The 12,950-nt window shown below is 53.8% G+C and overlaps 1 protein-coding gene across 2 annotated transcripts in view; it reads left to right on the forward strand.

The window, feature by feature from the left end:
• The first annotated feature begins 3,231 nt into the window (after positions 1-3,231).
• Positions 3,232-12,950, forward strand: part of BEND3 (BEN domain containing 3) — a 35,041-nt gene continuing 25,322 nt past the window's right edge. Inside the window, exon 1 of one of the 2 annotated variants that reach the window (XM_041725352.1) lies at positions 3,232-3,309. The gene's annotated coding sequence lies outside the window, so the exon portion shown is untranslated. Of the gene's footprint in view, positions 3,310-4,143; positions 4,429-12,950 lie in introns of those variants that run through there. The other variant, XM_041725338.1, reaches the window with a different exon arrangement.

The following is a 12,950-nucleotide window of genomic DNA, read 5'->3' on the forward strand; positions in this document are numbered from 1 at the left end:
CCTGCAATGAACATCCTTGTAGATGTAGCTTTGGTTGGGTATTTCACCAGGTTGGATTCCTAGAAGTAGACTCACTGGATTTCGGGTTCATTTCTAGGAGGTGTTTCATTGTACAGAAAACATTTTAGGTCAAATAAGACCAAATATGTGTGTGTATCTATGTATATACACCATTTCATTTAAGGAGTCTTGACCCAGAGCATGAAATTTCTTGAAAATTGGCACTAGAATAGTTACTAGAATAGTTTTGTCTCCTTTTTCTTCTTCTTTTTTTTTTGATGGACTCTGATTGGCTGGGAAAGCAGCCTCCTCTTGCTCCCTGCTTCCTGCCTGTCGCAGCTGTGTGATCGTCGCGGGGACTCCTGACTGCAGGCCCTTGGGCGCCCCTCTGGGTGTGCGGGCCCTGGTGGCTGCACCGCCTCCAGCCAGCACTCGGGGTTGAGAATGAGCTACAGTTCAGATTGGCATTTGTTTTCTCAAGGGCTTGAAATCGAGAGCGGGATTACAGCAATTTTCGCTCTTCCTAACATTTCTTTCTGCAGAATCCTACTGTGCAAGCCAGAAATTCAACTAAAATCAGATCTTAATGGCTATGTTGGGTGCTTAAAATCTCAAACCTGCTATGAATTATTAAATAGTCCTTCAACACAGAAGAAGAACTGCCCAGCACGAAATCTCTGCAGCTTTTTCATTCAAAACTTAAGCTCCCCCCTCACCCCCATATTGGGGTCGTTTACCAGCCCTGGATTCCACGGAGGGTAGTTTTCCCTCTTCCCCAGCACACTAGGGGTTAAGCTGAACTCCCAGAGCCTACTTTCCCCGAACAAAAGCCAGTTTTGCAAGTTATTTTTCAAGGTGTGTCTTTCCATAAATTCTATTTAATAAAAGTTAATACGTGGTCCCACTTTTTATCCTTACTTTTCTGTTGTCAGTATTCATGGAACTGGATCTGTCAGCTACTTGTGTTTGAAGTGGAAGAGTTGGCAAAATTATACATCCAGCAGGCAAGAAATAAAGTGGAAATGTCTCACAAGTAACAGTGAAATCTGTTGCGTTGTTTTAAGACTTAACTACCGAGGAAGAAAAAAGAAAGCCCTACTAAATATTGTCTTGGCAACTATAAATATATTTTAGCGATGATAGAACCTTTAGAATAGCAGTTAAAAGATATCTGAAACCTAATGCCTATCTGTCTGCCACTCTCAAATATATATATTTACATTATATATATCCCATTCTTCATTAAATGCTGTGCAATAATTTTCCTTTTGAGTTGTTACACTGTTTTATGTGAATCCTTATATGGCCAAGTAGCTGATTCCCCCCTGCTGCATTTGACTCAGGTAAAATTGGAAATGAGCTCATTAGATCAACTGCAGCAACTCTAATTTGAAAACTTGAAAAATGCATTTATAATTAAGAAATTTCCTATCAGGCAGATATCTAAAATTCAGGTTTGTTTGTTTTTTTTCCTTTTCAGGTCTTTATACACATCCCCACCAACCAGGAACCGTCACCCCTACTGACTTCTTAGGGTCGTGTTGGGCAGGAATGGTTTTTCATGCCTCATTCTTCTCCCCATCTTACTCCATGTTCATTCTTATTTTTTCAGAAGGCATCACTTTCATCCACTCGCACTTTCAGACCTATTAATTTTTTTAGACCTATTATTTTTTAAAGCCTCCAAAATAAGTGTGATACAACTATTCCAGTGCAGCTGCTGTTTTCACCTTCGTGTACGATTTTCCCATAGGAAACAAAACAGGACAAAACTCCTAAAAACCCTTTGAAGGTGGGCGATTTCCTTTCCTAGATGGCAATGATATCCATTTCAGTTAATAACTCATTTGGAGTGAACAGTTTACTTTGTTAAGTAGAGCGGCCGAGTTATGCAAATTAAGATACGTAATTTACAATAACACTCAAGGTCACTTTGTCCTTTCCTAAGAGAGATGCTTTAAAAAGTCAGCCCTAAGGTAAGCCCTCTGCTCGCCTTGGATGCTACTTATTAAGACAATTACTGCACTTGAAAAAAAAAAAAAACCCTTGGTTTCAAATATGCACAAAAGAACTGTTGGTTTCTATTATTTTATTTCTACTGTTTTATTATTTATCTTTAAACACCTCACTTGCTACCGGGAAGGGCTGGCCAAAGACACAGCTCTTCACCACGCATATCTCATTTAATCCCCTTTGTAAAAATGTAACAAGGTCATTTTACATTTTCAAACCACGGCTGCAGAGCGGTTTAAAAATGCAAAGTGAGCTTAAACGCCGCTCTTAAGTCTTCCTAACTCTTCTACTGGGAAATCCTAGAAAACCGAACTAATGAGATGCAATTTATACTCTTTAAATTCTAATTATAACTGTCACATTACATCGAAGGTGAGACTAAAACTGCTGTATCTGTTAACAGGCGAGCCAAGCGAGGCAGTGGATCATACGTGTTATTTAATGTGCGAGTGCAAAAAAGTCAAGTTCCCGGCAGAAATCGAAGCGCCTCCATTCCGTCCTCTGGGAATGTATAAATTAACCATTCACCCCCGAGCGGTCCTCCTCCCTTCCTCCCCCCGCCCTATTTTAAATGTAGATAGGGCGTCTCGAGCCTTTTGAATTTGAAGGGCTGCTATCTCGGCCCCATTCTTTTCATCATCCTGTTTTGAATGACACTGAGCACGTATAGATTCTTTTATAAAAGCACCCCCTGGACGCGGAGCTCGGCTGCTCCCGGAGGCTTGCTAATTTTGCATAGCAATTAGTCCTGACTCCTCTCCGAAGGGGGCTGTCCAAATGCAGCTCCAGAAGGTTCCACGGAGTTCCTCCAAGGTCTCAGATAACCGCGTGTCTTTTGATTTCCACCCCGGAGGGAGGAAACTTGCATAATGACCGAATCCCCTCCGGGAGTGGTCGGGAGGAGGAGTCGGCAATCCCGCAGGCTGCGGCATTCGGGGCGTCCCCGCCGCCGGGCTGCACCGGGCCGGCCTCTGCCTTCTGCTAAAATCCCTTCTACTACCTTCGGTGGCCGCGCGGGGCTGGGCCACATGGCCCTCCCTTGCAGCCAGTCAGCTGTGAGCAGCAGATGGGACCATTTGCATTTTCCTTTTTATATTTTTTTACTCCGACCGGCAAATTAAAAGAGTTAAGAAAAAAAGGGGGAAAAAAAAAAAAAAACCACGCACACGCACACACACCTACATCCTCATTGTTTGCCTAACACGTCAACGTGGTTTCGACTGCTGGACCGGGCTTCCCTGACCTTCACACGCCACACCCCCGCGAGTCCCCGGGACTTCGGAGAATGCCCGAGGGGTAGGTTTCGGGGCGGCCAACGAGCGACCCGCGGCGCCCGGAGCAGGAGGGGAGGCTCGGCCCCAGCGAGCGAGGGGGCGCGTGTCCGCCGACACCCGCGGCCGCTCCGTGCTCGGGGCTGCGAGCGCGCGCTCCGGCGCCTCGGGCCGCGTCCGCCTCAAACGCCCCGAAACTTTGGGGCTGCGAGGCTCGGCTCGGGCTCCCCGCCAGGGGGCGGCCCCCTGCCCTGCCCGGGGGAGGGGCCAGGGCCGGCGTCTCCCCGCGCCGGGGTCGCCCTCCGCGCCCCCTCCGGGCTGCAGGCGGGCCGGGCCGGGCCCCCCGGGGGTGGGGTGCGGGGTCCCGGCGCCCCCAGGTCTTTGTGCGCCTCGCGGCGCGGGAACCCCCGCCCGGAGGGGAGGGGAGGGGAGGGGAGGGGAGGGCCGCGGCCGGGACGCCCACCGGGCAGGGACGCGGGCGCGAGGGGAGGAGACGCCTCGCACAGTCGCCGTCCCGCGGAGGGGCAAAAAAAAAAAAAAAAAAAAAAAAAAAAAGTGGAAAAAGAGGCTTTTCAGGTCCAACTCCTCGGGGCTGAGCCACCGCGCCGGGAGCCATGGCCCGCGGGGGGCGGCCACGCGGCGCGCAGGCACGTTGCCGGCGGCGCTGCCCCGGGGCGCGCCGTGGGTCCGCCGCCCCCGCCCCGCCCCGCCCCCGCCCCGCGCGGGCCCACGTGCAGCGGCGCCCGACGAGCGCGCGGGGCCGCCCGGGTCCCCGGGGCGCGCGCCCCAGCCCAGCCCGGCCCAGCCCCAGCCCCCCGCCGCCGCCGCCGCCGGTCCCGCGTGTGCCCCGCTGAGGGGGAGGGGAGGGGCGGGCGGGGTGGGGGCGGAGGGGTTGTGGTTCCACTGCAGCGGGGGCTCCTGTGTCCTTGTGCGGAAATGACACACGGAGTCCCGTCACGTCACGCGAGAGCGCAGCGCACGGACACACACAAAGGGGAAAATACACGGCGCCCTCCCGCCGCCCCAGCGCCGCCCGCCCGCGCCGCCCCCGCCCGGCCCCGGCCCCGGCCCCGCGCCCCCACCCCCACGTGGCGCCCGGACGCGGCGCGGGCCCGCTCGGCGAAGTGCACGACTCGCGCCCCAGGTGAGTGCGGCGCGGACCGGGGCTGCGGCGCCCGTGCCGCGGCGGGGCGGGGGCGGGGGCGGGAGCGGGGGGCCGCGGCCGCGGCCGGAGCCGGAGCCCGGGCAGGGCAGGGGGCGCGCAGGGGGCCGCCCGGAGCGCGCCCGCCGGGAGCGCCCCCCCCCGCGGGCCGGGCCGGGCCGGGCCGCCGGAGCCCCACGGGCTCGCCGCGCCCATTGTGCCGCGCGCCCCTTTGTGCCCGCTCGGAGCGCGGAGCGCGGCGGCTCCATGGCGTTCGGGCAGCGCGCGCCGCGCGGGCGGGGGGACGCGGAGTGGAACGGTCCGCGCCGCCGCCGCCGCCGCCGCCGCCGCCCCACTCGCGCCGTGCGCGGGCCCCGCACCCCCGCCCGGCGCCGCGATGGAGCGGCCGCGGCGGCCGGAAGGCTCGGCGGAGCCGGCGCTGGGCTCGGCCGGGCTGCGGCGGGGCTCGCGGCTCGCGGCTCGCGGCTCGCGGCTCGGCGTGTGCGAGGGGGTGTCGGGGCGGGCGCAGGGGGCGGGGACTGGAGGGCGCCGCCGAGCGGGGAGCGGGAGGCCGGAGGAGCCCCCGTTCGCAGGGACGCTGCCTCCCGACTCTGCAAATGGAGCTGGGCCGGCGGCGGCGGCGGCGGCGGCGGCCGGGAGCGGGCGGGCACGGGCCCCGCCGCCAGGGGGCGCAGCCCCCCCCCGCCCCGGGCCGTCCACGGCGCGGTTCGCGCTTCCCGCTGCCCGGGAGCTGGAGGCGGGCCCGGCGCCCTGGGTGTGCGCACCCGGCCTGGCGCGAGGCCTTCCCGGGCCCGCGGGGCTGCAGCCCGGGCGCCCGCCGCCGCCCGCCGCCCCCTTCCCCCTCGCTGCAGACGCGGCTTCCCACGCAGGCTTCGCCCTCGCCTTGCCGCGAGCTGGGCTGCAGCTCCCCCGGGGGCCTCGGGGGCCGCGGCGTAGGCTCCGCTGTTTTTCGTTTTTACGGGGGTGAGGGCGGCGGCCCCGGTGGCCCGGCTGGGACACGGCCCCCCCCCCCCCCCCATCCCGCACCGGCTCCCGGTGCTAACGTTCAACTTCCCAAAGGGACTTGTGACGGGCCGCCGCGCCGGGGAGCGGTGGCTGCGGGAAACTGAGGCAAGGGAGCGAGCCCTCGGGCCGGCTTGGGTGGAGGTGGAGGTTCTTTGGTTGTCCGCACCCCCACCCCCTCGGTTTTTGTCCTGTTTCGGTTAATCATCCGTCCGCAGCTCACGGTTTCGTACCACCCTGGAGGACCCCGCCAGGCCCGCGCGCCCTCCCTGCAGAGGCGCCTGCACACTCCTGCGTCCTCCCCGCGTTGCATCCCCAGCCACTAACCCGGTGCCTGATGGTGCAGTAGGTGCTCAATAAACACTTGCCAGAGTGGAGAGCCTCTTGGGTTCCACAAGGGGGCTGGGGCTGGAGGGGGGGTCCCCTGGGGTCCGCGTGGCCCTTGAAATGAGATTCACGGGTCAAACCAGAGCTTCTAATATCGGTCACGTAAAAACTCCACCACTGAATGTGGGTATTTTATTATTATTATTATTATTTATTTACTTACTTACTTATTTTACTGGAGACACCTATTCCCTCCATGAAGTAATGTAACACAAAAGTTTTATGACCTTCCCTTTAGTTACAGCAAAGAAGAGGGACCAGTTAGGACCTAGTAGACAGGATGATCATCCCAATAACCTGTTGATGGCTGTACCACGTTGCCCCGTTTATTAATACCGTCCCCCTTTTGGTCACTTCCAGGTTCCTAAGCATCCTTCGCGGGAGCGGAGGAATTGCAGAGTGTGTAATAATTACGAAGAGAAAAATTAGAATCAACCCTGACAGATTTGATTAGGTGAAAATGTAATCTCTGCAGCATGTCCCACCTGCCGCTTTTTAGAACTGACTTTAAAAAAAAAAAAAAAAGCCCCTGAAGCAATGAGGAAGGAAACAAGAAGCTTTTATGAATTGAATTGACACCACGATGAAAAATCTGGGGATGTGTCTTTTAAATACCTCAGAATTTTATAATGGAGAAACACAAGAAGGTTGCTAGCCAACCAGCAAAAATAACTTGGTGTTTAGTGTACGGGAGGTTGGGGTGTAGCATTTTTTTCCTGGCACCTGATTGTGATGACAGGTGGTGAATTTTAGTTGCTCCCCTTATTATTCATTGTGCTCCTTGCCGGCTAAAGGAAGTTTGGGGAATTATTTGTAGAATTGATCTTCTGGTTGATGGGACTTTGTATCCTCCCCTTGCTGGTGGTCACAGGGATGTATATATGTGGTTATCTTTCACAGAACTGTGCACCCCTCCTCCCAGAGAGGAAATCTTACTGTATGATATGTATATAAATATATATGATTTTATTTATTTATTTGAAAAGGAGAGAGAACACAAGCAGGGGGAGAGGCAGATGGAGAAGCAGACTCCCCACTGAGCAGGGAGCCCAATGTGGGACTCCATCCCAAGACCCTGGAATCATGACCCAAGCTGAAGGAAGATGCCCAACCAGCTGAGCCACCCATGTGCCCCAATATTTTTGTTTTTTAAAGATTTTATTGATTTGAGAGAGAGGGCACAGAGGAAGAGGGAGAAGGAGAAGTAGGCACCTTGCTGAGCAGAGAGCCAGATGCGATGTGGAACTCGATCCCGGGGCCCTGGGATCGTGACCTGAGCCAAAGGCAGATGCTTGATCAACTGAGTCACCCAGGTGCCCCTTAATAAGATTTAATGTCACATAAAAACACACGCCCCCTCAAATGGGGCATTTTATGTGCTTTGTGAGCATCACTTTGGTCTTGTTTTTTCTTTCCCCCTTCAGATTGGACAGTTGTTCTTGCCCCCCCACCCCCTTCCCCAGTATTTCTTGCAACATTATTTCAGCTCAGCTCATGTGGTTTCTGGAACTAGCTGCCACACATGACCCCCACATGCCATGCTAAGAGTGCTCTGTGCTGGCATCGGGCCTTCCATATGTCAAACAGGAGAGGTGCTATTTTACTTGGAGTGGTGGTTCATGCCTGCCGTGTTAGTCACTAAGTGATCGGACTTTTTACTTTTGTTTTACTTACTAATTTTTTAAAAGATTTTATTTATTTAATTGACTGAGAGAGCGCGCACAAGCAGGGGGAGTGGCAGGGAGAGGGGGAGAGAGAGAGGGAGCAGACTCCTGGCCGGGTAGGGAGCCTGACACGGGGCTCGGTCCCAGGACCCTGGGATCATGACCTGGGCCGAAGGCAGACGCTTAACTGACTGAGCCCCCAGCCACCCCCGAATGATTGTTTTAGCGCTGAGTTTTTCTCAGCAGCTCACCTGGTAACCTGCCCACCCCTCATTTTCAATCCAGCTTGAAACACGGGTTTTGAAGTCAGCCCTCTTAGTTTTTTGTTCTCTACCAGTGGCCCCGCTCCTCTCATTTTCAGTATCAGTGGGCAGTGAAACGCAGTTGCGTCAGTATCTATAAGGGCACTGATTGCTCAATTTGAATAAATTACTTATTGGTTAATTTTTAAGTTTTTATTTATAGGAGTCATGTCTCCACCCAACGTGGGGCTCAAGCTCACACCCCGGAGCTGGAGAGTCACCTGCTCCTCCAGTGGAGCCGGCCCCTGGCCGTGGGTTTGAGCATGGAAGCTGGTGAATGGAAGGCCGGAGGCTTGGGCTTGGGGGGGTATTTACACCAGACTCTGCCCCACCTCTAATTAGCTCATGTGGTCACAAGACCGTGCACTCGAAAAAGTGGGAAGTACAGAGGAAACTCAGCTTGTACCTCCTAGGAAAATTAGTCACCACTGTACAGTCAGTCACATGGGTGACTGCTGGGGTGTGCTGGCCCTCTTTTCCTCCTTGAGCCCCGGCTTCTGGGTGCCAAGGTTAAAGTTGTAAGTCTGGCGCCTCTTACAGGTTGATGTCTGAGGAAGGGGCCCCTCCTGGGCCCCACGAAGGTGCTAACGGTAACGGCCTAGCCATGGCCTAGCCGAGGAGGGCGTCACGCGCAGTCACGCTCAGGCCGGACCGCAGGCAGGCATGCTGGAAGACGTGGTTGTGCTCTAAGGAAGGCAGCAACAATTACAGCTTTAGAACACTCGGGGGAAAATTGCCCTGGTTTTTGCGAGGACTGGTATTTTTCAGACTGCATTTGCAGATGTGTCTAAAAATAAAAACAAATTGCAAACATGTCCTGCAAGTCCCAGGGGCAGGATGCCACTGCCAAGAGGGCCGGGTTCTGAGAGCCCCAGGACTCCCAGCCGGTCCTGTAAACGCAGAGACCCGAGCCCCGCAAGAGCAGATGGCATGGGAACATTCCTTCTGTCCTTAGGGAGAGCGTTTTGATTTCATCCCCTTCCAGTTAGTTTTGCTGTGCCTTTCATTTAAAAGAAAAATTACTAAACTTTTATTTTAAGTTACTAAACTTTTAAAAGTTTTGAGCCATATTAATTTTGCAGCTTTAAAAAATATCCACTGTTAAGATGACTCTGAAAATCTTTTCTTTTTTTTTTTTTTTAAAGGTTTATATCGGATAACATTCACTAAATGCAATGTGCCAGTCATTTTCTCCTTTGTAGTTTTTGCAAAAATTCTCGGGGTAGGGTAGTGTGTTGAGCTCCATTTTACAGAAGAAAGAACCAGGGCCTGGTAAGCAACTTGTCCCGGGTGTTAATAAGCTGAACAGAGGCGGAGCCGGGGTTTTAACCCGAATCTTTCTAACCCTAGAGTTCAGTAGGGAATTCCCTTTTCTTCGGGACCAGCTGCACTTGTCCCTACTCTGGTGGTCCAAGGGCCCTTCTGGCCAGGTGGCTTGCTCAGCAGCAGAGCGCAGCCTGCAAACAGGCGCTCAGTGGGAAGGCAGGAGGCAGAGTGTGGGATGGTCCTGCCCCACTTGGTCCGGCTCTTTCTGGAAGGCTCCAATGAGGAGCCTGAGTCCACCCTGCTCCCTTCCCTCTTTTTGCTTTCTCTAATGCCTTCTCCGCTGCTCTCCCTGCTTCTCCACCTGCAAAATCAGAGGGCTCTTGTGAGGATTCCGTGGGTTAATATGTAAAACAGACCGAGGAGCCAGCACCGCGGAATGTGAGCTGTTGTCCTCCTTTCCTGTGCTTAATTTTTAAAGTCGATTTGACAGGGGCGCCTGGGTGGCTCAGTCAGTGACCTTTGGCTCAGGTCATTGATCCCAGGATCCTGGGATCGAGCCCCCACCTGGGGCTCCCTGCCCTGCGGGGAGTCTGCTTCTCCCGCTCCCTCTGCCCCCACCCCCCCACTCATGTTCTCGCTTGCTCTGCTCCCTCTCGCTCTCTCTCGCTCTCTCTCTCTCAAATACATACACTTGGGGGATCCCTGGGTGGCTCAGCGGTTTAGCATCTGCCTTTGGCTCAGGGTGTGATCCCAGGGTCCCGGGATCAAATCCCGCGTCAGGCTTCCCACAGGGAGCCTGCTTCTCCCTCTGCCTGTCTCTGCCTCTCTGTCTCTGTGTCTCTCAGGAACAAATAAATAAAATGTTAAAAAGAAATACATACACTTAAAAAATAAATAAAATCACTATGACGGGTGTCACAAAGTCAGATCAGTTGTGACGGCTGTGAAAAGGATGAGGTGAGTTTTTGTTAGGTCATAAACTTCTTTTAAGTCCTGAGTATGTCTTCCGCATGATACCTCGAAACGGATCCGAGCGTATTTTCTCGGCTTTAGCCTTGGTGTGAGGCGAGACTGTTGAGCCACCGGCCGCGGGGTGTCCGGCTCCCAGCCCAGGGCTCTTCTGGGCCTCACGTTCTCTTTTTTTTTTTTAATTTTTTTTTTTTTTTTAATTTATGATAGTCACACACACACACACACACACAGAGGCAGAGACCCAGGCAGAGGGAGAAGCAGGCTCCATGCAGGGAGCCCGACGTGGGACTCGATCCCGGGTCTCCAGGATCGCGCCCTGGGCCAAAGGCAGGCGCCAAACCGCTGCGCCACCCCGGGATCCCTCAAGCAGCCCTTCCGATGGGGAGAGTTGGCCTCACTTCTCTGGAAACGGGACTTGGGAGGTGTGGAGGACCCGAGGTCGGGGCCGCAGGGGCCTGGTCTTCCCGGACCACGCCTCAGCCCGGGGCCAGCGCTATGCGGCCGTTTCCGAGTGAGAGGGCCGGAGTCCCGGAGTCCCGAGTCAGCTGGCTGCGCCCTGAACCTCGGGGTTTCCGGAAGCCCAAGTACTTCCCATTTCTGGGCCGCCGCTGGTCCTGTGCGAGCCCTGGGGGCCACAAGCCCGGCGCCTCCCTGCTCCCACGGCCCAGATTCTCTGGGAGGAACGTGCTGGAGAGGACCCCTGGCCACTCCGAGCCCCGGCTGAGCAGCACGGGAGCGCGTTGTCCTTTGCACACCTGTGGGACACTCAGGGAGGAGACCGTGCCCCTGTCAAGGCAGTGGGGCTTTGGCACGGAGTCCCCACCCCAGGTCACCCCCGCTCTCCCTGCTGTGGCTTGTGTTCAGCTCAACAAGGATTCCCCAAGTCAGGTCCTCATTACCCCCCTGAACCAGTGCCCTCCGCACACCTTCCCTTTGGCTCAGCCGCCCCTCAGCTCTGCAGACCTCCCGACCTGCCCTCTCCCCTCTGCGTCCCGCTGCTTGTCCCTGCAGCCAGGCCCCTCAGAGCAGGCCTCTGCTTGCCCATTTGGGGCCAGTTTTGAGGAGTCGGGAGGAGGGTCCCAGAGGCGGGTCTGAACATCTCTCGGACACCAGAGAACAGGCTGAAGAAAGGGCCACGTTTAACAGTTGTCATGCGGAGCACAGAAGCCCCGAAAGGGAGGCCCCTGCCCTGGCGAACTTGCTAAGCTTCCGGCCGGTCCACTGGTTTCCCCAGCCAGCCACGAACCCTCCAGGGACCTGCCTTCCATCCCTGATTCAGAAGACCGTGCTCTGGTTTTCTGGTCTTGTTGCGTGTTTTTTTTTTTTTTTCTTCCCATAAAATTGGCCTTATTTTGAAAAACCCTTCAAGTATCGGGCAAATCTCAGAGCCTATAATGTACCCGCTAGGAAATGACATTTCCTTATGGTTCAGAACTGATCTCTTCACCTTCTTATTCACACCCAGGTTTATGAGCTGAGACTTTTTCCTGATTTCTCCTCCCTACACTGAGGAGCATTTTCTACCTTCAGAGGCAATAATTCAGAGACAGTTATGAAATGAAAGGTTTTTCCTGATTTGTCAGTTCTCTCATTTCTTAGATTATCAGCATTTTAAATGTTTAAAAGTTAAAATGATTTGATCTTACATAACTAGCATCTAGTTGTTTGTAGGCCTAAGTTAGAATATAGCCTGGCCCTGTGCTGTTTTCATATTGTAATACTTCTTATTTTTTCATTTTTGAAAGTTTCCTTTTCACTTTCAAAGAACTGGATGCCCACTGTAGAACATTTGGAAAATAGAAGGAAATATTACGAAAAAAATCATCCATAATCTCCTAATTGGAGGTGATTAACATTTTGGCATATTTCCTTCCAGCTGCTTTATGGCAGTTTTTAATTACGCAGTTGACATATCCCCAGCGAACTTTGAAGTATGTTATTATTGACTGGGTTGGCCCTGTAATGAACAATTGATTTTGAATCTTTACACATAATTTAATGCTCAGCTCTTCTGTCAGTTGAGATGTCGAATTCGTGTGTTGAGAGAATGTGTGGAAGTTGGCTTCCTAACTTTGTATAACGGCAATAACAATGGTGATCCGTGGGGAATCTCATTCCAGGTCACATTCAGTTTGTTGTCTCTCCCACTTTCTCTGCAACTTTTGTGTTTATCAGTAAATAATAACAGCTGATGGCTGTGGAGGGCTTCTGCACCAGGATTTCCACCCTCAGGCTAACACTCATTCCTGCCTGCGCTTGGCCTGAGATCCTCTGCCTTCCTCAGTGTGGCCGCTGGACATCAGAACTTCCAAGTGCCTGAGGCTCCGCAGGTGACAGAAGGATTTGGGTATAGGCCCTTATAAGCAGAAAGTAATGACAAAGATCAAGATTTGCCCAGCTAAACATTGACAAAGTTTTTTCTTTTCTTTTCTTTTTTTTTTAAAGATTTTATTCACCTATTCATGAGACACAGAGAGAGAGAGAGAGGGAGGGAGAGGGAGAGGCAGAGACACAGGCAGAGGGAGAAGCAGGCTCCATGCAGGAGCCTGAGGTGGGACTCGATCCCGGGACTCTGGGGTCACGCCCTGGGCCAAAGGCAGATGCTCAATGGCGGAGCCACCCAGGCGTCTCTTACAAAGTTATTTTCAAAGTAGATTTTCTCCCCCTAGAATTTGCTTTAATGTTATTTCTCTCCTCTACCCACCCCGCAAAAGAGAAAAGTCTGGTAAGTGTATGTCAGAGCTGGAAATTATTTGTATCCAGGTCACAAAACGGTGAGCATCGGTGGGCTGCACAGCTGTGGCAGGCGGCCCGTGTTTACTATATTTGAGTGAGTTATGGTTGTTATGGAAACCCTAATGTAATATCTCCGAACCTTGGGGTTCTCAGTGCTCTTTCCTTCCTGTTACTT

The sequence above is a fragment of the Vulpes lagopus genome, chromosome 1 (genome assembly GCF_018345385.1).
Source record: "Vulpes lagopus strain Blue_001 chromosome 1, ASM1834538v1, whole genome shotgun sequence".
Taxonomy (NCBI): domain Eukaryota; kingdom Metazoa; phylum Chordata; class Mammalia; order Carnivora; family Canidae; genus Vulpes; species Vulpes lagopus.